This window comes from Lissotriton vulgaris, chromosome 10, assembly GCF_964263255.1.
Source record: "Lissotriton vulgaris chromosome 10, aLisVul1.2, whole genome shotgun sequence".
NCBI classification, from domain to species: domain Eukaryota; kingdom Metazoa; phylum Chordata; class Amphibia; order Caudata; family Salamandridae; genus Lissotriton; species Lissotriton vulgaris.
This window is the reverse complement of record NC_141698.1, coordinates 30,877,149-30,904,519: the sequence shown is the minus strand read 5'-3', so window position 1 is coordinate 30,904,519 and position 27,371 is coordinate 30,877,149. Positions and strand designations below refer to the sequence as shown.

Genomic DNA, 27,371 nt, shown 5'->3' with positions numbered 1-27,371 from the left:
GCATCCCTGCTGATATGCAGGGATGCGGCAGTTATTGTAAATCTGCCCCAATATCTCTTGTAAGCGAGAACACATGCGCAGGTGACTTCACTGATGCAAGCAAGACCTTAAAATGCCTGGTCACACTGCTAAACCTTCTAAAACATGGTATGCTGCTGACACCACCACTTTTGCATTATACCCAAACAAGGGCAGCAGCAGTTTTTGTTTATGTCTCCAAATAATTTAATTATTTTAAGCTTAGGTCTGTTGAGTGTAATCTTAATTCCCTGCCTCCATTGTTTTTATAGGAGGGTTCTGTGGGTAGCATGTGTGGTGCTTGACTTACTCCAACACTACGCTGGAATAAATTTGCTCAAACACCTTTAAAACCTTTGTTGATGTAGAAAGTTTAGAAGTGTAGCTTGTAAATAGTAATGGTCTTACTCTTTTGTGGGTGTGTGCTCCCATTTGCATGTGCCTCCCTAAGCCCCGCCTTAAATCCTACATTTCCCTAAACCCTTTAAATTTAGGAGCGTTTCCCATTTTTCATCAATTCAACTCCTGCATGTTCTTCCCACATTTACTACTGAACCGTATACCACCTATGAGTGCGGACATCATGGCTCAGAGAAGATAAGAGAGATGGATGCTGGGTCAAAAGCAGAAGGGTTTGTACCTGACATATGTACGCAAACTATCCTAATTTTATAGCAGATCCAGACTGGACCAGTTACTAGGAAGCCTGTCACATGGTGGAGCCAGTGCAGGACTGGCCGTGGGAGAAGTAGACTGAAGCCGAAAGGAGGTTGGGTTAAAGAAGGGGGCCCTTATTAATCATTTATATTTTGATTCATTTATAGGGACTCAAAACACTTTTCACGTGAATAAGAAATCTCCCTGCACAAGCCCACTTGCTCTTCCGGTGGGCACGAGGCTGAAGTAGTTCTCAATTCTGGGCCAGAGTAAGCACTGGTGTCCTCGAGAGTCCCCACGCGCCCTTGGCATCAGCCTCCATGTTGGCCGCATCACATGGATCCAATGACAGGGAAACCTGATCAGATCCCATCCCCCACTGAGAGCGGCTGATCTCAAGTAGGAGAGGCGGCCTGCCAGATCCCTCAGCCCCTGAAGCTCAGTTGTGAGGAACTGCTAGGGGGGGGAGGGGGCGGTGTAAGAGAGAGTAAGACTCATTAATGCAGGAATGAAAACATGAATTCACTCATCTGTGTGAATGGGCAGGGAAGGCATATTACTCCATCATTAGGATCTGGCACCGATCGATGCATTTGTGAATAATAATTTATTATAAGGCAATGATGACGTAAAACAACTTGAGAAAAGTGCGGAGGAATGAGTCAGAGGGGACAGTGGTCAGGAGATTGGTGATGGAGTGACTCCAGAAAAGGAAAGTGCTCCTACAGAGCTTGGAGAGAAACGTTTAGCGCCTGATGGATTAGTGTACCAGCCCCTAGGCTTGGCCACAAGTGCAGGGTTAAAGGCTGCCAAGGACAGCAGCCTTCCGGCCCTTCTCAAAAGGGAAACATTTCCCTAAAACTAGAACATGTCCATTAAAGGGACCGGTCCGGCCTTTGCAAATCCCCCCGCCCCATTCTTCATTCTTTAAGACACTGAGGTGGGGGGGGGGGGGGGCACCATTATGATTCCCAAAAGGGCAGAGGTCAGGCAGGATCTTCTCCCCCCTTGCAAATTATATATCACCCCTTTGAGGTGTCGGTATCTGATGAATAGTGATCATAACTCATTGGTACATTCCTTTCTAATTCGCAGCTGTGCAGATATTATTATGCCAAGCCAGGGTAGACCTGGCTTGGCAGTTCGGGCTGGACTGTTCCCATGAGGCACAAGGTCCAGACTGATTTGTATATGGCTGGGTCTGAGCTGGGGTGGTGAAGTGAGCTAAAGAACGATGATGGATTCAAACCAGATCCGTGACTGGGGGAAAGTGGCTGAAAAGTTTCAGCGCTCTGTCCACCATCTCCTTGTGTTTGCTTTGTACGCCCTAAGTTGGCAGGATATGCCCAGACGTGGGTCCCTTGATCACTTTGCCACTGGATTCAAGCTAGCCGGGCTGAAGAAGGGTGTTACCCCGAAACCGTTCCTAGGATGCTTGTGTCCAGTCCAGGGAAGACCTGGCTTGGCAGTTCGGTCTGAACTGTTCCCATGAGGCACAGGGTCAAGACTGATTTGTATATAGCTGGGTCTGAGCTGGGTGGATTAGTGAGCAAAAGAACGATGATGGATTCATCCCAGACCTGTGACTTCATGAGAGTGTCTGAAAAGTTTCAGTGCTCCATCCACCATCTCCTTGTGTTTGCTACATTTAGAGAACTACTGTCCTTTTTTTCTTTCAGCCCTCCAAAAGAATGCAGGTGCTTCCTAGCTCTCTCCCTTGTCTGAAGCTTCCCTTCCCCGAACTTCCACCCCACCTGCTCCATGCTGCTCCTCATCCCTCCCCCAACCTCCTTCAGTGCTTCCCCACCCCTCCACTGCTCCTCTGCCCTCCACCTCTGTTGTATTTTGATTGAGCACCTGTCACTGCTGTAATCATGTGACAAGGAATGAGGCCAACAACTTAAGCATTTTTTTGCAGGATTTTCTGGCCTTTCAAGAGGGCCATGGCTAATGTTATAATGTGATAACCCTGGTAGCACTACTTTCCAATTTTGAGTTAGTCTCCTTCCTCCAATTTGACGATGTTTGCAAGATAGTAGACGCCTCTATCTATCAGTCTGTCGCCTCAGCCTTGGCACCTCTTGACAGGAGGCTGATGCAGCTTGCTCACAGTTCCATGAAACCCTTCCAATTGGGGGGTGACCATTTTTAATACAACCCAATAAGACATCTGTAAAAGTGGGGTAAAAGAGAAAGCATTATCAAGGTGTGTACTTAGATGCCTTTGTGAGATTAAATAGGGCATTCCTATTGGAATCTCTCCCTTCATTGGAGGACCAAGAAGTGATACCTTCCACCTTTTGAGAACAAAAAGTCTTGGGGTTCCCTAACTCCATCAGATGTCACAGCCACAATAGAACACATTGATGAGGATGACTTCCTTGGGATTCTGACGGGGACCCACGCCCCACTACAACATGACCCTTTTCAGTACTCATCCACCTGTAGAATGAACTAGGCTGGGGCTCGAGACCTCGGACATGCTTGATCTGAATGAACTCCTATCCTCTTACCTGAATGGTAGCTGGCTGAAAAAGTAGTGACTTATATAGAAGGCCGATTTAAAAAACCTCTGGAAAAGGAAGTCCTTGTTCGCCTAAAGCTGGAATGGCTCATACCTCCCTTAGTTCGTCAAGGTCGCTGACCCCAGAAATGGACAATCGGGTGGCCACTTTCCTGGGGAAATTTATGCCAGAACCAAAGAACAGCACCAACTGCACATGGTGATCATGCCAAGATACATTTCTTGACATATCTGGCCCTTTCACGAAGATCCTTAATATGGGACAGAAAGCTAAACAGCCAGGGTCCCATTTCCTCCTGATGTTCTTTCTGGATGTGCCCAAAGGGCTCTCATATTTTTGGGAAATGCTAAGTGTGCCCTTTCTACGGAGAGACGCAGATCTCTCTCAATCAAAGTCGACCCCACTTTATGTCTATGGACAAGGCACAAGCCTCCGTGAAGCAAATTTCCCCCCTAGGGTTTTCTCCGGTGCTGGTCGTGGTAGGGACTTTTGACTGGTAGCTTCCAATCCCCTGAAAGAGGCCATTCACAGTAGATCTGTTTGCCTTAAGGCTGGATAACCAAGGCAACACATTTTTCAGTTGGAGACTATGCTCGAAACTACAACAATGGCCATCTTTCCCTAGGGTTTAAACAAAGAGGCGGGGCACGCATTTCCCCCATTTCGATGAATACAAGATTGTCAGCTCAAGCCAGATGATGAAAGGTGCGGAGATCTCAAGTCTGGTATCCAGTTCTGATGGAACTTTCTTGGGATTCTCTAATCCTTCTCCCCCTACTTTCAGAAATTCTCCTGGATTCTCCAGGGAACACTCACCACCTCGTGGCGGAAGGGAAACTGTGTTGCATGGCATGAAAGATTACAGGGAACAATGGATGGTCCCAGGACCTGCGTGAAAAGCTGAGCAGGTCCTTTTAAAGGCATGGACAAATGGAACAGACAAAAGATATAGGTCTGTATGATTGAGATGAATAGATTGGTGTCTACAGGGGGACGTGGATCCTGTGGGGTCCAACATTGTACCTATCTTGAATTTTCTATCCCTTTTGGCTTCACGCAAAATGGCTGCTGGTCAATAAGCAATCTGCCACTTCCAGTGTTTTTTAACTTTATATATGTTCTCATTTGCATTGTGATCCATGCCATGTGATTTATAGATTGTTGTTTTAAGTCTAGTTTGTTTAAACTACACTCTTTTAACGTACATATTAAATCTGTGAATGTGATATTGTTCTTTTTAACTCTTAATAAATTGTTTTCTTTACAAACATTTTGTAGCTTAATTCCCTTCCATTTATTAAAACTTCTTTGATTGTCTCTTATGGTTGCCTAGATTGTTAAATATCAAATGCTGGTCAATAAGCACATTCAGATCAGCTACTGTGGCAAGGCATAGCCCAATCAAGGGGATTACAGTTGTAGAACATCCTCACCTATGGAAATGAATGAGTGGAATACGACTGTCCCTTCCTCCAGAACCCAATACGCATCTCTGTGGGATGGTTGTTAACTTTTTTCTATCTTAGAAAAGTACCAAGTATCCCTCAAGGAAGGAGTTGTCAAGTAAACTAGCTATAGGATGGCCCTAGATGTCAGGGCCTTCGATGTTACAGGAAGAGTATTTACCCTGGATGAGGCGACTTTTCACATATTTAGGAGAACAAAATGTAATTCCAGAGTATTTTCGTACCCAGCCTTTGATGATATTCTCAAACTGATGTACCAAAGCCTGGGACAGCATGACAGAAGAGCTTCATCCTCCAGGCAAAAGAGAATTACAGATATTCACACGCAAGCCATTTAAGGCGGTCTTCTCCCCCTCTATTGTACGATGGGTTAGGTAGACCATGCAAGAGACAGGTATTGATACTTTAATATTCAGAGCCCACTCTGCCCCTGGGGCTATGCTTCTAAAGCCTTTTTGCATGTGGCTCGTCGTGAGGACATTCTAAATGCTGTGGATTGATCCGTGGGTTTCACATTCAAGAGAGATCATTTCAAACTGTTAGTTAACATGGCAAAGTCAGTATAATCCTCGCCTCCAGTGCTAACATAGAATATAACGTTTTCTAGATTATGTAACAGAAAGTTTACACTTGATTAAAGGCATGGAGGTGAGGATTATCCCTTCCAACAGTCTGATGACCGTACACCAACCCTAAGGATAAATCGGATGGTAAACTGATTCTTTTATCTAAGACATAAGTAATCATTGTATTATTATTTGACTTCACTTTATGTCAATGGATATTTATTGAATGCATTTGCATAAAGGATCATCTGTATGATCTGCTAAAAATGTTATAATAAACTTGTTCATACAAGATAGATGATGTTCCTATGGAGCACTGTGTACAGTACTGATGTTCTTGTTTTCTTATTACAGTAAATTAAATAACTAAAGTGGATTAAATTGGATCATGGAGATGGATCCTGCCACACCAAGAAAGAGGGGGCTTAACAACAGAGAAGAGCTTTCAGGATTGTGATTGACTGGTTTAAAGTTATTCTACATCCCTACCCTTTGGTTAATGGGAAAGTTAGTTCATTGATGATGTTAATGGCTGCTGTTAATTAAAAGTGAAGAACGTTTTAGCATAATCGTTGACTCCATGTCCTTAATAGAACGGAAACTTTCTGTTATGAAGAGTAGGACATTTTACATTCATAATAGGATGACAGGTCTGTGAATGGAATTATTTCTTGAACTGTGCTCTTCAACTTTGATCTAATGTTTGTATGTCATATGTAGATTGAAGTAAGAGAATCCATACAAGTGCAGTAAACCACTGTTTGAAATGTTAACCTTTCTGCAGGGTCACCCTAGATTTGTTGACTTTAGATTTGTGGACTTTTTGCTGAACCCTATTTTTTCTGGCTATTGAACTCTGTGCACTTTACTTCTGCTAACCAGTGGTAAAGTGTTTGTTTCCTATTTTGAACATGGTAAAATTGTTTTTCTCCTGATTGGCATATTTATTTTACCTATACGTCTCTAGTATTTGGTACCAAGATGAACGTAGGGCTTGTAAGCTAAATGGCACAAGTGGGCTGTACCCCCTATGCGGCTGTCCACTACAGCCGCAAGTAAATATGATCCCAGGTCTTCTACCAGTACCCTGGCTGTGCAGTTTTTAATTGAAAATTCGACCTGTCAAAATTTGACAGGACTAAATCTTCCTTTTAAATATTTTTTAACCCCTTCGCTGCAGGGGTAATTCCCGCACGGTTCAGGGAGGGTTTGGGGGGTTGAGCATGGCACAGCGGTGCTCGTGACGAGCCCAGCTCGTCATGAGTCACAGTGGAGCTGTGCTCATGACGAGCTGGGCTAGTCACAACCCCGCCCACTGATTAATTCTCCCGCACAGGCGAGGAATCAATTGCGCGTGGGCGGCGCAAAGCCGTTATGACAAGCCCTGCTCGTCATGAGCACAGCTCCACTGTGACTCATGGTGAGCTGGGCTCGTCATGAGCGTCGAAGAGGCTAAAGCTTTATTTTCAGATTTGTCATTTAAGCAATACATAATAAATGAACTTCGCACATTCCTCCAACCCCTCTATGGTGTTTTCACCAAACATTTTTAGGCAACATTTTATCTAATGGGCTGTATCATTGCAGTGGCACAGCTGGAACAAACCATTACATAGTACTCACTGATACAATCAGTATATATATATATTTTTTTTAATAGAGTTTTATATAGCACAAAATTGACCCGAATCGGGTATGAGAGCGCTTTACATAGCACCACTTGCATTACATTTCAACACATTCATTTTTTTGTTAGGCAGGGGGAGATTAAGTGATTTGCCCAGAATCACAGGATGTTCAGTGTCATTTCCGAAACTCGAACCCAGTTCCCCAGATTCGAGGTTGACCGCCCTAGCCGTTAGGCCAACTCCTCTCCCCTATATAAATCATAATAATTCATTGAGAATTGTGATCTGGGTCCTGAATCTGAATCTTGCTCCCCAAAACTTAAGAAGTCTGTAGAACACCCACCTGCACCTCTAAGTCCTCTATCAACTTTTCATCTTTGCTGCTATGTCTGAGGTGGACCTCTTCGGCTAGGGCCACTCCATCTCGTCCCTTACCCATAGCTCAACATTAGGGCTCATCATGCTCAACCATCCAATTGCTATTCTCTCATTTGCCTGTAATAGAGTAAAGTGTAGAAAATAGTATTTTATTTTGTTCTTCTTTGGTCGAACAATAATGCCAAATAGCCACACTCTGTGGTGAGAGGGTAAAGTGACTCTGAGCCTTTTGATAACATTGACCCAGAATCTTGGCACCTCAGAGTAAGACATGGCCAGATAAAGGATTGTAGCCTTGTCTATCCCACACTTAGGGCACTCAGTAGATCTAGACAGATACATTTTGCTCAGATTGATAGGTGCAGGAAATTGAAGCAGATCAATGTAAAATGAGAATTACTTTACACATCTACTCATGGGCCCACATCCAGTACTTTTCAGTGAATGGCTCTGGTCATTGACAACTCACCTTTGTTCTACCAGACCTCTATCTCTGAAGTTGTTTTGGGTATAGGGACTGCAACAAACTAGAGTTTGGTGTTGGATGTGGGAGGACACTAAGATTATCAACTCCACATGCACACCCCTAGCCATCGGAGTCCAGGTTTAGTGTGGACAAAGACTTCAGCCATCTTGAAAATGGCCAAAGTGGGTAGGTGTAGCTCCAGGAACCTTTATTCCATAGGTTATGGTGTCCTCAGGGGTAATTCCCACCCAGTAGCTTATGCCAGATATAAATGTGGTATCTCCAAGAACCCATTTTAGAACACTCCTGGACTCGTTGGAAGATCAGGAGAGGTCCTCCTGTCACCAAAGTGAGAACTGGCTACAAGAGGCCTTTTCCTGCAACTGCCCAGCTGATCAGTTATACTTAGACCTAGACAGCAACCTTCTGTTGACCTCTGCTTGCCACCGTTGAGTCTCTAAGTGCCTTCCCAAAGGTCTTGGATCCCTAGAAGTGTACTCTCGTGGTCAGTTGGGGATTAAAATTCAAGACTAAAATCATTAACCAGGCCGAATCTGATTAGTGTGTCTGACCCGTGCTCCATCACAATCAGAGTGCAATTGTGCCTAGGTCCATTCACTATCATTGGCATTTACTGCTTCTTGGTGCTAACTTAAAAAATTCATATCTCCTGTTAGTCTTATTGGATGTTTCTCATTTTTCATGTCATTTTGTTTATTGGATTCTACTCTATCTTTCTTATTCGTTTTGAGAGTTTATTGTTTTGCTTTTTAACTTTATTACTGTTTTAATACTGCATCAATACTTTACACATTGCCTTCAAGTTAAGGCTGTCTTTTGTGTGCCGCTGCTACCAGGGGTTACGCTCAGGTTTATTCTGTAACTTTAGTGGTTTACAGTGACAACAATTTTGATTATATTGAGGTGGGTACCCACCACCCTCAACTAATAACCCAATTTATTACACAATCACCTCATGGTATAACATACAGGTAAAAACATAGTGAGGTCAGGAGCAAGCCTAGTGGTACACCAAAATGAAATGGAGTGAGGTTTGATGTAGAGTTAGCAATCTTCATGCACTGGAGTGTGATTGACAGTAGTTATCTGGAGCTCTATATTAGCGACTCCTTAGATGTAGTCAGTCCCATATTGTAGTAACTGCAGTATACACCTGCTCTCATCATTCCTAGGTCTACTCGCATGCTCTGTGACAAGGACTAAAATGAGCAGCAGTGATGGTCTCATTGGCACCTGAAGGAACTCCTGGATAGAAGAAGATTTGTCGCAGGAAAGACCTAAGACTAGAACCTTGTCCTCTCAACCTCCAGACTAAGAGCCCCTCAGGATTCTAGAAGCTGCTCTCAAAACACACTGATCAATTGAAAGTAGTTATTTCAAGTCAGCTTGCCTTCGGTGTTATGATATACTCCCACTATAGATTTCCAGCCTACCTCTTTCTGGGACGTCAATGCCTGGCTCTGTCTTTCCTTCCAAGCTTACGGTGCTCCTGTTTCTGATTCCACATGCGTGCTAAGAAGCAAGCGTAGAGAAAAGAAAACAGAGTACAGACCTAGGGTGACCAGAAAGAAGTAGGTTGCACAGATTTGGGAACAATCGATCTGGTTCTAACCAAAGGTTTGAAAGGAACTCAGAGTACTAAATTTCAAACTTGTTTTGGAATTCACAAACTATTCTGGGAGATCTGCAGCAGCCACACATCACTCTAGTAGCCATTTACTCATAAATACATCCATGTGTGAATACATCTTTCCACAAGCCCACGTTTTGAGAGCCATACCATGCCCACTAGCAAGTTTAATGCGTAAGTGTGTGCGGAAATATCTTTGTGAATCAGGCCCTGGGTGGCATGGCCACCATTATTGTCTTTGGTGATTTCCAGGTAGTTAACATCAGCTTTCCTAGCCAGAGGCGCCCCCTCCAGCGAGTGCGATGCCAAGAATGGGCAGCTGTATGGACGTGCTTCCCACACCGCTGGACAGACGGACAGCAGTCTGCTGGGTCCGAGGACGCCCAGGCATGCCCGTCTCCAGTCCTCAAGCTGGCGGCATCATGCATTCAAAGAGGTAGAAATCCTATCCCCTCCCTTCCCCCACCCCCCAGCCTGTGTGAAAGCGCACACCGCCTGGCTCAGGGTCCCAGGGAAGCCTGCAGGGCGCGGCCACTGGTGCTGGGCCAAGCTTCACTTCCACAAGTGGGATCCCCTATTGGAAGGGCTGGTCTGATGGTGGAGCTCTCATTTCAAGGACGCGCGCGCGGATTCATTGCGCATAGTTACATGAGAGTGCTAATGGAATGGATCCTACCAGCTCCTAAGGGATGGCCCTCCATGCCAACGGCTTGCAAGGTGGAAGTGACGTCAGTCTGTGAATCCCTGTACAATGCAGGTTGGGGGGAGGGGGGTACAGATTTCCGCGCATTTCTGATGGAGGTCAGTTCTTTATGCATTGCTGAGGTCACTGCTTCCCATAAATCAACCAATCAGCACCTGTAAAGCACACTCTGTCACTCCTAGGTCAATCGATCAATCTACAGTGGAGGTTGTTTGTTACCATGACAATATGCGTGCATGTATGTATGTATGTAGTGTTCTGTGGTAGGCATGTGTACAGCCACAATCTACTACTAGGGTGGCATGGCAGCACTTTTGGAAGTCCTGGGATGACTTCCCAAATGGTTCTGTAATTTCCATCCCAGGTCGGAGCTTGCCTTTGCTTGTGAGGAATGTTCTGCAAGTTGTGTGAATGGATCATTTCCAAAACTATGCAAATGTGTCAACTTCAATCTGTGGGGTATGAACGCTCTAGCTGCGTGAGGAAGCAGCCAGAGGGATGAACCGAATCTCTTACACATAGGTGACTTTGCCACCGCCGTCTATGATTGCATAATGCCCCTGATGATATCAAGTGATGCTTGGCATGAAAACCGATCGAAGGCCTATGCGGGATGGATGGAACGGAGGCTAGAAGCTCTGCCTTAATGAGCAGTGGAGAGGGCTATCTGGAGCACAAGATGGTGCATATATGAATAGGGGCGCCAAAGGCCTCAAACTAGGGTGAGATTATGTTACATCTGTGGTACTCGGAAAAGGACGCCTTTTTCTCCCCGTTTTCCCATTTGAAATCCAATTTTCCTTGGTTTAAGTTACTTTTGGGCCTCTTAGGTAGTTCGTTAATCGCCATTCCGACAAAAACAATGGATGAAATGACAGCAAAGACATTTTCAATTCCTTATTGTACAATGAGAAAACGTTCTTAAAATCTTACTTGCAATACTCATTATACCAAATTTCCTCTTATGTATCACTATGTTTATAATAGAAAACACCTTTATTCCATACAGACACTTTTCCAATTAATTTTGACCCAGATAATCCGGCATCTTTCTTCAGCATCACCTCAAAGTTTTTAGATGCGCCAAAGATGAAGGACTCATACATAGTTGAGGAAATAATCGAAAAGAAAATGCTGACACGCAAAAATGCAATGTAATATCCATGAGGTATTCAAACCAAGGGCATGCCACACATGTTCCTAAATGAAATATAGACTCAAGGATAGACACTTGATTTTTAAATGGCTCTTTATTGGTTTTTATACTATGCAGCCACATTGTACAAACATGCACATCAGCATATTGTGAAGGAAACAACATCGTTAGCACATGGAAATCCCCACCCCATCATATTAACAATGCAACAGATCCAACCTTAATCTGGAGCCGCTGCACTTGGTCGCGTCTCCATATACCATCATACCAACTTAACTCGGGGCGGAAGAAGAGCGCTGAACAGTAACTTTAACCAAAACAAGAGTTGACCCTGGCCCTTCCTATTGTGTATCTTTTTATCTGCGACTAGACCCCTCTGATGCCTCCCCCCACCCTATATTGTGGCCACTTTTATCTGCAGCCTTGAAGACTCTACTTGTATCCCCTCCATCGACCACATTGTGGGTTAAATTGAGAACTTTACCCTATCTATGTTCTCGAGCTGTCTGTCACTCAACTTCGACTCTAATTCGATGACATACGCATCCCATACTGTGATTTGCGTTACCCGCCTGGTTTGAGGACTGAGTGCATGTGTGGCAGATTGTTCTGCCACTGTTCAGTTTTCCAGGTCCCTGAGCCAGGCCGACACAGGTTGGGGCTATGACTCTTTCATGACATCGCTATGCTATGTATGTACAATGTCAACGCCAAGTCTGTCATCATCCGGCATTCTAATTTCTTTTGGTTTGAGCGGGGCATCCAGCCCAACCCACAGAGCCCAGGGTGAGCAGCCGGCTCCTTGTAGACTAGTTCTGCATTGTGGGCCAGTATATCTCCACCACCCTTCACAATTGCTGGGCATTCCCACACCATGCTGGACTGAAGAATGGAGACTCACTGCCCCACCACACGCAAGACCCCTCACATGCAGATTGTAATGGCTGATGGAAGTGGAGGGAGAGGCACAGGTGCTGACTTGGAGAGATCTTCATTGGCACGCCTCCTGTTGGCCGTGCCACACACAAGTTTGAAGACTGACCCAAACAATTGAATATAGGCTGAAAGAAGAGTTGAATAGATGTGTACCAATAGACACTGTAGACGTGGTCCTCCTAAACCATGCTAGAATTAGAAAGGAGAGACCGTGGCTGCCTAAATGCACCTCACAGATCCAAACACTTTAACTGCTAAAGTGACATCCAAGTCTTGTAGGTTAGCACCATAGAAAGTCAAATCATAAGGTCCCAATGGGTGAGCTACAACTTACTCCCAGAGAAAGTCTGATAGGAGTGTAAGAATACAAGAAACCAAGGCCGCAAAGACAAGGAGACTAGATGAAGAATAAACTGAGGCCTAGAATAGCACCAAAACACCACCGTGCAGCATGGAGGCCAACAAGGGTGTCCTCTTGGGATTGGAATGGAGGAGCCCAATGCACCTCCAGTTCTTAAGGCGCATCACGCCCAAGAGGAGTCACTTGCATGAGAGGCCTTAGAATGAGAAAACTCTCTTCAGCCACGTCTTTGGGCCTAGCTGACAACGCGTTCGACTGCTGAGGGCTTAGATCTTATAGATCTTAGAATTTATTATCACATATGAAACATTTCATCCATGCAATATCGTATGCAACATCTTATGGTGCTTCATTATGCGGATTCTACCCAGAAGAGCACAGCTAGAATAAACTCAGACTCTATTAAAAAGCGTGTGGTGGTTTCAATTCAGATCAAGTGCACACTTGTGTGTCCTCTTGTTCCTTAATGGGATTTAATAATGGATATTTGAGAAGAATGAGGCGCAGGTGGAGAGGGTGGTCCTTGGTCGGCCCTTTGAAGTCGCCCTCAGTTCACAAATGCCTCAAATGGAAGGCGCAGGGCGCGTTTACCTACAGTCGTTGCATGGTAGATAATGGGTGAGAAGTGGAAAAATCCTATGTCACCGCTGCTCAACGTATGGCAGGAATAGGCGCTGGTCGGCCCTTTGGAGTCGCCCTCAGTTCACAAATGCCAGGCGCATGGTGCGTTTATTTATTGAAAGGTTTTATATAGCGCTGGCTAGACCCGGAGGTATCAGAGCGCTTTACATGTTTGAAAATCAAGATTGCAGGAGTTGCTCAAACAGCACATAATATAAACAATCAATAAAAACAAACGTTCCATTGAAGTCTAATAAACAGAGACATAACAGAGCGAATACACGTACATATATAGTGGCTGGGGGGAGATTAGGGCTGAGCTGTGAGTGAGGTAGACATTTTGAAAGAGGAAAGGCAGATAATGAGAGAGTGGAATGGTCAGCAGGGAGGGGTTTTAAGAGGGAGGAGGGAAGGGAGGTGGGAGTAGGATGGGGGAGACATGAAGGGGCAGGAGTGAAGTAGAAGAGGGTAGGGTCGGAGGAGGTCGAAGGTCTGATTAAGGACCCCAGTATTTGCAGAGGAGAAGCAGTTTAAGGTCTTTTTTGAAGGCAATGTAGGAGGGGTTGCAACGCAGTTCCTTTGGGAGGGCATTCCAGACGATCAGCGCGTTTCCAGAGAAGGAGCGAGATTGAGTGGTTGTCTTTTCGAATAAGGGGGGGATGAGGAGGAAAGTGTTTGTGCTCCCCATCGTTCTGGAGCCGCCCGCTTTTTAGGTCGAGCCTAGACGAAAGCAAAGCGAAGCTTTGCTGTCTAGGGATCGACAACTTATGTAATCACTTTTGGGGGAATGTGGACAGCAGACTGTGACGCGCTTCTCCTGCCGGAGATTTGACCTCGTGAACGCGCACGCTTTCGCGTTGGTGAACAGGCACGCGCGCACATGCACGCAGGCACACACACACGCGCGCAGGCAGGCAGGCAAACACACGCACACACGGAGTCCCCCGTCGGACGCCGCTCCGCAGGCCGGAACACAGCACTAGTTCTCATGTGTTTTTCATAGTTGCTGCTCGTGATATAGAAGTCAATGTGTATCATCCTATGACCCGCCCTGTCCTATGAAGCTGAGCCCCGCCCCCCGGCTCTAGCCATGCATTTGAAGCCGCGTTGACGGGTTGTGGAGCGTCCCGCCTCCCTTCAGACCGGGCTGCGCACCCTGAATCCCCCAGCCAGGGTCCGGGTCCGCGAGACTCACCTAGCGCCTCCCCGCGCAGCACCGAGAGGCAGAGGAAAAGCGAGATGAGGAGTGGAGGTACCATGGCGGCGGCGGCTGTACCGGGATTCAATACAACATACGCCTTCTGATGGGCGGAGAGAGCGACCAATCAGAGCACCGCACACATTTGACGGAAGAATCGCAGTAGTCGTGCAAATGCTAGGACAGCAGCGGTTCGTGCGCGTGACACACAGCTTCCGGGACAAACAAAGACCACGGGTGGACACGCCCTCCTGACCGGCTCATTCACTTCTACCGTGAAAACAAGAATGATGGGCCTGGATCTCTGCCAACGCTTGTCATCATCGCGCACATTTCACGACAGCAACAAGACGGGAATAAAAATAGAGAAATAAACGGGAGTTCCAACTCACAAAGGTTCCTTCTCAGTAGTATCGTTCTCGTACTTTAATGCAGCAACAACCAATTGAAAGGAGCCACTCCACCTGCACGAAGCACATTTTGTATTTATTTATTAATTTATTTGATGCGTTTTTCTCTCGCGCGGACTTTACCCGAAGGTGTCCGAGGCTTCACAATAGGAACGTTAATGATACATGAGGAGAACATTACAAGTGGGCATGTTACAAAAGCAAACGTTACATTATATGAGGCAAAGGTGACACTTGTGCAGGTATCAAGAGCAAACAAAATACAAGAGGAGCAAACAGTACATTACAGGAGGAAAAAGTGACATGTGTGCAGGCTACAAAAGCGAACAAAGTACAAGTAGAGGTAATGGTGTATTTGACATGTCTAACCTATATTAAGTTTGTGTATAGTATTCTAACTTATTTTCGATATTTGTGTTTATGTGGCATTTCTTGGCAAATGTTTGAGGATCATACTACTAGACCGTGTGAAATATCTGAGTTTTTATTCTGTGCAGTTTACATTTGTTTAATGCGCTCCTGTGGATTGTTTGTTTGTGGCATTTCATGACGGAAAGGACCGCTGGGATTTGGGTATGGCCAACTATATGGTATGTCGGAGCTGTATTGGATGTATGACAGTTGTTTGTGTTCTGTCGGATATTTGGGTGACATATAATAATCAAAAGTACTGTTGTGAACCACAAGATAGCTTGTTGCACAGTGTACTTTGGGTAAATTTAGTGTATGTCATGTGCTGTGTTTAATCTGTGTGTTGGCAAAGGGTGCTGGTTGTTTTCTCTGCGGGCCACAAAGGTTTGCAATAAATTTTGGGTCAACTAAATCAGTGAGACGCGTTCGAGTCTATGCTCTCGACGAGAGGGTGAACAGCAAAACACACAAAATTATGGATGGAATGTTGCACAATGGCAAAACATTCACCCCCAGTCACAGATCTGGGTTTCATCCATCGTTATTTTGCTCACCAAGCCACCCCAGTTCAGACATGGCCATATGCAAATCAATCTTGACCCTGTGCCTCATGGGAACAGTCCATCCCAAACTGCTAAGCCAGGTCTTCCCTGGACCGGAATCAAGCATCCTAGGACCGGTATCTGGCTATCAGCAGTCTTCAGCCAGGATGGGGTGGGGTGTACTGGGGTGAATGTATGACATTGTTCTGCATTCTGTCCATCAACTGTTGTTTTTGCACTTGACGAGAGGATGGGCAAAGAGAATTATTGTGGGAACATGGTAGTAGCTTCGGTTAGTAGTTCAATAGAAGAGAAAGAGGCATGAGACGTGAGAGACTATAGGCCTCCAATGTAAAGGGCAGTCACAGACATTAGTGTGATTTTGTAATCCCAGATCACATGAAGGAATGTTGGTGGTTTGGTACAGCTGGAGTGTTTTTTATTACGCCAAAGATAGCAATGACATTATGCAATGCCACACTGCACACTCAAATCACGAAGAGGGCAGGAAATAGCCCCCCCCCCTTCCTCCTTAGCCGCAACAGTCTAATAACAGACGAAAGGTGTTGGAGCACTTTGTTAGTGTTTATAGCTCAGATCATATGTAACTCTCACTTCACGCTTTGTGTCTGTGTAGTTTACACTTACACGTCTTCTTCACTGCACTATTTCTCACTACTTTGAAGACCTCGCAGGGTGGTCTCATCGTCTGATATTTATAATCTAACAAGTGGTCGAGAAGGCCCCTTTTTGCAATGAAATTGGTCTTGCATTTGCGAGAGTTTAAGCTACTAGTTTCATAAATGTCAATGCCTTTTTTTTGTTTTAAAACTCAAAACATAAATAAAAGGCATTGTCACTTACAATGTCAATAGCTCAAACTTGTGTGAATGCGAGACCTATTGCATTGCAAATGCCTGTTTATGTTTGTTGGTGAGGTACAGCAGGGCATTCTGGTGTCCCACAGTTGTTGCAAGGCCGCTAATAGGTAAGAAGTGGAAAAATCCTGTCACTGCTGCTCAAAGTATGGCAAGAACGGGCGCTATGATAGCGCCACGGTGCTAGTTATAGCGAAATCAAACTTGAATAGAAAGACAATTGAGGACTTAAATATATTAAAACTCAGAGGGGAATGCTGCTTAAATATTGACAAAACTAATGGAAGATAGGCACTGGTTTGCTCCAGATGTTGAATATATCCAGGTGTGCACACAATTTAGGAATAGCTGTAATAATCTGCTCTTTTTTCCTTTTTTGACTGTCCTGCATACCTTTTCTTCTTTTTGCATGTTTACACTAACGAAAAGCGCTAACATTCACCAAGGAAAAGTTTCTGATACAGCCCTATGACGCAATGACATTCTCCCAGGGTTGCTCTTTAAAAAGAGGATTTGATCCTATCTCTTTTTTCTTGTTACACAGGTCATGTCTTTATTTAATCCCTGTGATGAGAGTTTTTACATCTTATCCTGATACTGCTGTAAAATATGGCAATTCAGGCAACACGACAGAAGTCTAAAGATTAAGCTTGGACACTAAGGAGGTGGGATCAGGGTTAAAGCCCTGGTAATGAGATTCCAATAGCTGATTTCAATATAGTAATTGTAATTGCAGGTTAATAGGAAGCATTTGTATTTTTAAGGAAAGGGGAAGCTGTGGAGGTCATGGATGTCTTGGGAAATTGTTTGAAAGAAGCACTACTGAAAAGTAAATTGTGCATTTGTAAATTGTGTATATCAGCTAAAAGTGCATCACAAAGCGAACAATAAATACAATTTGCTATTTGAGATTCCCCTGGCCTTGCGTGCTCACCACAGTGCCTCTCACCAAACACTATGGCCCACAGTGTTGGTTTCCCATCTGTTGCCAGCTGCCTTTTCCATTAGTTTATTTAGCCCTATGTTGGGTCAGGGGTCTTGTGAGGTAGCATTATGCAAGGCTGCTTTAATTACTTGCTGAATTCCAATCTCTTGTGTTCAGTGCCAGCTTCTGTTGTAGCAACCATAGAAAGCAGCATGCCAGGGTCCCCGCGGGAGCGCACACCCAGACCGCAAGCATTCTCCACCATTCCAGGACAGATCAGCATTGGCGGCGCTTCATTCATCCCTTGTGCGGCCAGGCACCCAACATCTTGGGCGCTCACTGTGCCGCTCTTCAGGTCTTCTGTCAGCCATCCAAGCAGCTTTTGGGAGGGGTTTCTGCTGGTTCTCTGAGGATCCAGCAACTCTCTCTCATGGTTGAGTGGGTCTCCGGCAAGTTGGTCAGTTTAGAAATTACCTTTAAAGTTGCAGCAGGCGTAGAGTGTGCATATTCGTGTCTGCTCACGCTGCCATCTTGGCTTCCCCCAGAAATGCTTCTTTTATTTACTTGGTTTGAAGTCTAGGAGCAGCCGATACGGCTGATTCGAGAGTTTGAAAGGCAAATTTGATGAGGTATCCCTTCTGAACAATCTCCAAGACCCACCGATTGTAAGTGGATCTTTGTCATACCTCCATGACGAACTGAAGATCACATATAACCAGTTCAGATAGGAAAACTGGCAAAGAGTGGCTCACCGACTCTTCTGAGGATGAGTTTTGTAACCAGCCGAGTAGGCTTGAGAATAAGTACACTTCTTGGCTTCATCTGAAGATACCTGTATGATGAGTGGCGGTGTGATCGCTGATGAAATGAGATGGCTTTAGTTACTGAGCTGGCTGTGATATGTTCCCTTCAAATGCATGGGCACATGTCCTCTTCTTGGGTGCCTTATCATATCATGAGGATTTGGAAGAGACGCCCTTAGCACACCCCTTCCAAACAGAAACTCCTTAATGTTTCCTAAACCCATTTAACGATTCGGAAGACCTTTTCCGAATCGTCAAGAGGTTTTAGTAAATTCCAAAAAGTGTTTTAGCGGTTGCAACCCCTCAGATTTACCGAAGATTTGCAACTGTTAATGCACTTAGCAGATTAGGACCATAGTGTCTACCAGCAAATCAATCCTTTGGGAACAAGGCTGAAAACCAGATTCCATTGAACGTTGGAGCCAAAAAGAACCCTGTTGCTTTCTGCATAAATCTCAGAGATGCAGGACATTCAGATGACTCCCTGATGACTTGAAACAAGGAGCAGGAGTCTTCTCACAGTAGTTGTGACTTGCATGCGGATTCGAGTCTTTGAAGTCTTCTCTTCCTTTCTTATGTGGCATAGCTTTGGCCTCATTTCCAGGCACGGCCAGTGCCGGGCGTTATACTGGGGCTGTGACGTCAGGCAGGGGAGGGTCAGGGTGGTGGGTTGTAAAATGCGGGATATGGACCATTAGAGGTAAGTACCGAAAAAAAAACGAATTTCGTTGCCCACGCTGCATCGCCAAATGTGATGCAGCGTGGGCAACGAAATTCGTTTTTTTTTTAGGTACTTACCTCTAATGGTCCAAAACCCGCATTTTACAACCCCCCACCCTGACCCTCCCCTGCCTGACGTCACCGCCCCAGTATAACGCCCGGCACGGACCGTGCCTGCTCATTTCTTGGATCAATCACGTACTGTCCTCTTCAGACACGTGAAGCGACCATCGTTTTTGGTGGCTTTTCTGTGGACTCCTTTTGTAGAGCCTTTCAGAGGAGAAAAGGAAGACTGTGAGGAGAAAGAGCTGTCTCTCTTGGTATTTTGCATTGACTTGACTGAGGGTGTCGGCTACTCAAAATCCATCTATTGTGCCAAACCAGAAAAAATTGTGTAATGCAAGGCAACCAACATACTGGTCTGTTACTCGCTGATTTTGCAAACAATCTACCTGAAGCCTGACTACCTCCTTGTCTGCACCTGTAGCTGCGACAGGACATGTCTTACAAGCTACAAGATCGCCTTCCGCTTACGTAGGCGTTATTCCACTTTGGACATGTGTATTTCGCCGAGTCACGACCTATCAGCGTGCAGCATTGTCATGGCAGACTCACCGTCCGGGGGACAATCATAGGGCATGAGAATCATGTGGAACTTACCTGAAATGAAAACCGCAAGAGAATTGTACCAAATGCACTACAGCAGAAACAGAGGACAACTGAATCAGCCTGAATCTCTTGCAGGACTTTACTTATCCGACAACCCAGTGAGACTGATCCTCTCAATTGTAGGGGAGTTCTGGACCTCCCAGTTTGCAGGGACTTCTCAAGCAATCACACAGGGCAGCTCGCCTCAGCAGGATTTCCAAGCACCTTACTGGAATGGAGCATTCTTCGAATCCAAGCCGCCTCCATGATGCAAGACGGTGACTGAGTGCACGAGACCAGAAGGAGCCCCAACAACTGATGCTCGTCCCTATCAGATAACGGGATAATACCAAGTGTGGAATTCATACCCTTTTATGGCAGCCTGTGGAACTAGAATTTCAGAATCGGAATGATCTAGGAATAAAGTCTCCTGTCTGGAGGTGGGATCCATCTTACCTGCTAGGACTGGGATAGATAGCGGGCGGTAGTGGTATGATCTCTAAGAGCAAAATGGTAAAAAGGGTGGTTGCCTACAGAGCAATAAATACAATTTTAGACAAACATAGCTAAATACAAACAATGCATTTGCATTTTGCAATTGCTTGCTGTGTCTGGTTAGTATTCTTAAGAGATCAGCCGCCCGCATACATGCACATGGTAAATATATCTGCTAAGACCTTCATAAGAAGGAGTGCTTGCCTTCACCCTCTCTCTTTCCCCACAGAGAGGGTGCCTGGCTTCTCTCTTTCCCCACAAGACATTATAAACACTCACACAATGAGGCCTGGGTACATCTGTAACCAGATGACAGATGGCGAGAGATATAAAAACCAGAGTGGGCCCATCTGAAGCGTCCAACCCTCCACAGCCTGCTGTAAGGCGTGCTTCTCATTGCAGGCCTCCCTAGTCCTTACGGGTCCCAGAGCTTTGCATCCTGCCAGCTCGCATAGTATAAGGCGTGCTTCTCATTGCAGGCCTCCCTAGTCCCTACGGGTCCAAGAGCTTTGCATCCTGCCAGCTCGCATAGTATAAGGCAGGCTTCTCATTTCAGGCCTCTCTACTCCCTACGGGTCCCAGAGCTTTGCATCCAGCCAGCTCACCTAGTATAAGGCGTGCTTCTCATTGCAGGCCTCTCTACTCCCTACGGGACCCAGTGCTTTGCATCCTGCCAGCTCGCATAGTATAAGGCGTGCTTCTCATTGCAGGCCTCTCTACGAGTCCCAGAGCTTTGCATCCTGCCAGCTCGCGTAGTATAAGGCGTGCTTCTCATTGCAGGCCTCTCTACTCCCTACGGGTCCCAGAGCTTTGCATCCTGCCAGCTCGCATAGTATAAGGTGTGCTTCTCATTGCAGGACTCTCTACGAGTCCCAGAGCTTTGCATCCTGCCAGCTCGCATAGTATAAGGCGTGCTTCTCATTGCAGGCCTCTCTACGAGTCCCAGAGCTTTGCATCCTGCCAGCTCGCATAGTATAAGGCGTGCTTCTCATTGCAGGCCTCTCTACTCCCTATGGGTCCCAGAGCTTTGCATCCTAACAGCTCGCACAGTATAAGGCGTGCTTCTCATTGGAGGCCTCCCTAGTCCCTACGAGTCCCAGAGCTTTGCATTCTGCCAGCTCGCATAGTATAAGGCGTGCTTTTCATTGCAGGCCTCCCTAGTCCCTACGGGTCGCAGAGCTTTGCATCCTGTCAGCTCGCATAGTAAAAGGCGTGCTTTTCATTGCAGGCCTCCCTAGTCCCTCCGAGTCCCAGAGCTTTGCATCCTGCCAGCTCGCATAGTATAAGGCGTGTTTCTCATTACAGGCCTCTGTACGAGTCCCAGAGCTTTGCATCCTGCCAGCTTGCATAGTATAAGGCGTGCTTCTCATTGCAGGCCTCTCTACGAGTCCCAGAGCTTTGCATCCTGCCAGCTCGCATAGTATAAGGCGTGCTTCTCATTGCAGACCTTTCTATGAGTCCTAGAGCTTTGCATCCTGCCAGCTCGCACAGTATAAGGCGTGCTTCACATTGCAGGCCTCCCTAGTCCGTACACGTCCCAAAGCTTTGCATCCTGCCAGCTCGCATAGTATAAGGCGCGCTTCTCATTGCAGGCCTCCCTAGTCCCTACGGGTCCCAGAGCTTTGCATCCTGCCAGCTCGCATAGTATAAGGCGTGCTTCTCATTGCAGGCCTCCATAGTCGTTACGGGTCCCGGAGCTTTGCATCCTGCCAGCTCGCATAGTATATGGCGTGCTTCTCATTACAGGCCTCTCTACTCCCTACGAGTCCCAGAGCTTTGCATCCTGCCAGCTCGCACAGTATAAGGCGTGCTTCTCATTGGAGGCCTCCCTAGTCCCTACGAGTCCCAGAGCTTTGCATCCTGCCAGCTCGCATAGTATAAGGCGTGCTTTTCATTGCAGGCCTCCCTAGTCCCTACGGGTCCCAGAGCTTTGCATCCTGTCAGCTCGCATAGTATAAGGCGTGCTTCTCATTGCAGGCCCCTCTACGAGTCCCAGAGCTTTGCATCCTGCCATCTTGCAAAGTATAAGGCGTGCTTCTCATTGCAGGCCTCTCTACTCCCTAAGGGTCCCAGAGCTTTGCATCCTGCCAGCTCGCATAGTATAAGGCATTCTTCTCATTGCAGGCCTCTCTACGAGTCCCAGAGCTTTGCATCCTGCCAGCTCGCATAAGACGTGCCTCTCATTGCAGGCCTCTCTACTCCCTACAGGTCCCAGAGCTTTGCATCCTTCCAGCGCTCATAGTATAAGGCGTGCTTCTCATTGCAGGCTTCTGTACTCCCTACGGGTCCAAGAGCTTTGCATCCTGCCAGCTCGCATAGAATAAGGTGTGCTTCTCATTGCAGGCCTCTCTACTCCCTACGGGTCCCAGAGCTATGCATCCTGCCATCTCGCATAGTATAAGGCGTGATTCTCATTGCAGGTCTCTCTACGAGTCCCAGAGCTTTGCATCCTGCCATCTTGCATAGCATAAGGCGTGCTTCTCATTGCAGGCCTCTCTACGAGTCCCAGAGCTTTGCATCCTGCCAGCTCGCATAGTATAAGGCATGCTTCTCATTGCAGGCCTCCCTTGTCCCTACGGTTCCCGGAGCTTCGCATCCTGCCAGCGCTCATAGTATAAGGCGTGATTCTCATTGCAGGTCTCTCTACGAGTCCCAGAGCTTTGCATCCTGCCATCTTGCATAGCATAAGGCGTGCTTCTCATTGCAGGCCTCTCTACGAGTCACAGAGCTTTGCATCGTGCCATCTCGCATAGTATAAGGCGTGCTTCTCATTGCAGGCCTCCCTAGTCCCTACGAGTCCCAGAGCTTTGTATCCTGCCATCTCGCATAGTATAAGGCGTGCTTCTCATTGCAGGCCTCTCTACGAGTCCCAGAGCTTTGCATCCTGCCATCTCGCATAGTATAAGGCGTGCTTCTCATGGCAGGCCTCTCTACGAGTCCCAGAGCTTTAGATCCTGCCATCTCGCATAGTATAATGCGTGCTTCTCATTGCAGGCCTCTCTACTCCCTAGGAGTCCCAAAGCTTTGCATCCTGCCAGCTCGCATAGTATAAGGCGTGCTTCTCATTGCAGGCCCCTCTACGAGTCCCAGAGCTTTGCATCATGCCATCTCGCAAAGTATAAGGCGTGCTTCTCATTGCAGGCCTCTCTACTCCCTAAGGGTCCCAGAGCTTTGCATCCTGCCAGCTCGCATAGTATAAGGCATTCTTCTCATTGCAGGCCTCTCTACGAGTCCCAGAGCTTTGCATCCTGCCAGCTCGCATAAGACGTGCCTCTCATTGCAGGCCTCTCTACTCCCTACAGGTCCCAGAGCTTTGCATCCTTCCAGCGCTCATAGTATAAGGCGTGCTTCTCATTGCAGGCTTCTGTACTCCCTACGGGTCCAAGAGCTTTGCATCCTGCCAGCTCGCATAGAATAAGGTGTGCTTCTCATTGCAGGCCTCTCTACTCCCTATGGGTCCCAGAGCTATGCATCCTGCCATCTCGCATAGTATAAGGCGTGATTCTCATTGCAGGCCTCTCTACGAGTCCCAGAGCTTTGCATCCTGCCATCTTGCATAGCATAAGGCGTGCTTCTCATTGCAGGCCTCTCTACGAGTCCCAGAGCTTTGCATCCTGCCAGCTCGCATAGTATAAGGCATGCTTCTCATTGCAGGCCTCTCTACTCCCTACGGGTCCCAGAGCTTTGCATCCTGCCAGCTCGCATAGTATAAGGCGTGCTTCTCATTGCAGGCCTCCCTTGTCCCTACGGTTCCCCGAGCTTTGCATCCTGCCAGCGCTCATAGTGTAAAGCGTGCTTCTCATTGCAGGCCTCTCTACGAGTCGCAGAGCTTTGCATCCTGCCATCTCGCATAGTATAAGGCGTGCTTCTCATTGCAGGCCTCTCTACGAGTCCCAGAGCTTTGCATCCTGCCATCTCGCATAGTATAAGGCGTGCTTCTCATGGCAGGCCTCTCTACGAGTCCCAGAGCTTTAGATCCTGCCATCTCGCATAGTATAATGCGTGCTTCTCATTGCAGGCCTCTCTACTCCCTACGGGTCCCAGAGCTTTGCATCCTGCCAGCTCTTATAGTATAAGGCGTGCTTCTCATTGCAGGCCTCTCTGCTCCCTATGGGTCCCAGAGCTTTGCATCCTGCCAGCTCGCATAGTATAAGGCCTGCTTCTCATTGCAGGCCTCTCTACGAGTTCCAGAGCTTTGCATCCTGCCATCTCGCATAGTATAAGGCGTGCTTCTCATTGCAGGCCTCTCTACGAGTCCTAGAGCTTTTCATCCTGCCATCTTGCATAGTATTAGGCGTGCTTCTCATTGCAGGCCTCTCTACTCCCTACGGGTCCCAGAGCTTTGCATCCTGCCAGCGCTCATAGTATAAGGCGTGCTTCTCATTGCAGGCCTCTCTACGAGTCGTAGAGCTTTGCATCCTGCCAGCTCGCATAGTATAAGGCGTGCTTCTCATTTCAGGCCTCCCTAGTTCAAACGAGGCCCAGAGCTTTGCATCCTGCCATCTCGCATATTATAAGGCGTGTTTCTCATTGTAGGCCTCTCTACGAGTCCCAGAGTTTTGCATCCTGCCATCTCGCATAGTATAAGACATGCTTCTCATTGCAGGCCTCCCTAGTCCCTACGAGTCCCAGAGCTTTGTATCCTGCCATCTCGCATAGTATAAGGCGTGCTTCTCATTGCAGGCCTCTCTACGAGTCCCAGAGCTTTGCATCCTGCCATCTCGCATAGTATAAGGCGTGCTTCTCATGGCAGGCCTCTCTACGAGTCCCAGAGCTTTAGATCTTGCCATCTCGCATAGTATAATGCGTGCTTCTCATTGCAGGCCTCTCTACTCCCTACGGGTCCCAGAGCTTTGCATCCTGCCAGCTCGCATAGTATAAGGCGTGCTTCTCATTGCAGGCCTCTCTACTCCCTACGGGTCCCAGAGCTTTGCATCCTGCCAGCTCGCATAGTATAAGGCCTGCTTCTCATTGCAGGCCTCTCTACGAGTTCCAGAGCTTTGCATCCTGCCATCTCGCATAGTATAAGGCGTGCTTCTCATTGCAGGCCTCTCTACGAGTCCTAGAGCTTTGCATCCTGCCATCTTGCATAGTATTAGGCGTGCTTCTCATTGCAGGCCTCTCTACTCCCTACGGGTCCCAGAGCTTTGCATCCTGCCAGCGCTCATAGTATAAGGCGTGCTTCTCATTGCAGGCCTCTCTACGAGTCGTAGAGCTTTGCATCCTGCCAGCTCGCATAGTATAAGGCGTGCTTCTCATTTCAGGCCTCCCTAGTTCCTACGAGGCCCAGAGCTTTGCATCCTGCCATCTCGCATATTATAAGGCGTGCTTCTCATTGTAGGCCTCTCTACGAGTCCGAGAGTTTTGCATCCTGCCATCTCGCATAGTATAAGACATGCTTCTCATTGCAGGCCTCCCTAGTCCCTACGAGTCCCAGAGCTTTGCATCCTGCCATCTCGCATAGTATAAGGTGTGCTTCTCATTGCAGGCCTCTCTACGAGTCGCAGAGCTTCGCATACTGCCATCTCGCATAGTATAAGGCGTGCTTCTCATTGCAGGCCTCTCTAGTCCCTACGAGTCCCAGAGCTTTGCATCCTGCCATCTCGCATAGTATAAGGCGTGCTTCTCATTGCAGGCCTCTCTAGTCCCTACGAGTCCCAGAGCTTTGCATCCTGCCAGCTCGCATAGTATAAGGCGTGTTTCTCATTACAGGCCTCTGTACGAGTCCCAGAGCTTTGCATCCTGCCAGCTTGCATAGTATAAGGCGTGCTTCTCATTGCAGGCCTCTCTACGAGTCCCAGAGCTTTGCATCCTGCCAGCTCGCATAGTATAAGGCGTGCTTCTCATTGCAGACCTTTCTATGAGTCCCAGAGCTTTGCATCCTGCCAGCTCGCACAGTATAAGGCGTGCTTCACATTGCAGGCCTCCCTAGTCCGTACACGTCCCAAAGCTTTGCATCCTGCCAGCTCGCATAGTATAAGGCGCGCTTCTCATTGCAGGCCTCCCTAGTCCCTACGGGTCCCAGAGCTTTGCATCCTGCCAGCTCGCATAGTATAAGGCGTGCTTCTCATTGCAGGCCTCCATAGTCGTTACGGGTCCCGGAGCTTTGCATCCTGCCAGCTCGCATAGTATATGGCGTGCGTCTCATTACAGGCCTCTCTACTCCCTACGAGTCCCAGAGCTTTGCATCGTGCCAGCTCGCACAGTATAAGGCATGCTTCTCATTGGAGGCCTCCCTAGTCCCTACGAGTCCCAGAGCTTTGCATCCTGCCAGCTCGCATAGTATAAGGCGTGCTTTTCATTGCAGGCCTCCCTAGTCCCTACGGGTCCCAGAGCTTTGCATCCTGTCAGCTCGCATAGTATAAGGCGTGCTTCTCATTGCAGGCCCCTCTACGAGTCCCAGAGCTTTGCATCCTGCCATCTTGCAAAGTATAAGGCGTGCTTCTCATTGCAGGCCTCTCTACTCCCTAAGGGTCCCAGAGCTTTGCATCCTGCCAGCTCGCATAGTATAAGGCATTCTTCTCATTGCAGGCCTCTCTACGAGTCCCAGAGCTTTGCATCCTGCCAGCTCGCATAAGACGTGCCTCTCATTGCAGGCCTCTCTACTCCCTACAGGTCCCAGAGCTTTGCATCCTTCCAGCGCTCATAGTATAAGGCGTGCTTCTCATTGCAGGCTTCTGTACTCCCTACGGGTCCAAGAGCTTTGCATCCTGCCAGCTCGCATAGAATAAGGTGTGCTTCTCATTGCAGGCCTCTCTACTCCCTACGGGTCCCAGAGCTATGCATCCTGCCATCTCGCATAGTATAAGGCGTGATTCTCATTGCAGGTCTCTCTACGAGTCCCAGAGCTTTGCATCCTGCCATCTTGCATAGCATAAGGCGTGCTTCTCATTGCAGGCCTCTCTACGAGTCCCAGAGCTTTGCATCCTGCCAGCTCGCATAGTATAAGGCATGCTTCTCATTGCAGGCCTCCCTTGTCCCTACGGTTCCCGGAGCTTCGCATCCTGCCAGCGCTCATAGTATAAGGCGTGATTCTCATTGCAGGTCTCTCTACGAGTCCCAGAGCTTTGCATCCTGCCATCTTGCATAGCATAAGGCGTGCTTCTCATTGCAGGCCTCTCTACGAGTCACAGAGCTTTGCATCGTGCCATCTCGCATAGTATAAGGCGTGCTTCTCATTGCAGGCCTCCCTAGTCCCTACGAGTCCCA

At 47.3% G+C, this 27,371-nt stretch overlaps 1 long non-coding RNA gene across 1 annotated transcript in view; it reads left to right on the top strand.

Annotated features, from left to right (window-relative positions):
- The window catches only part of LOC147684416 (uncharacterized), a 137,535-nt gene extending 131,761 nt beyond the window's left edge, over nt 1–5,774 (top strand). The window contains exon 4 of the long non-coding RNA XR_015300736.1: nt 5,587–5,774. This is a non-coding gene — a long non-coding RNA (uncharacterized LOC147684416). The remainder of the gene's footprint in view (nt 1–5,586) is intronic.
- Nucleotides 5,775–27,371: the final 21,597 nt, after the last annotated feature.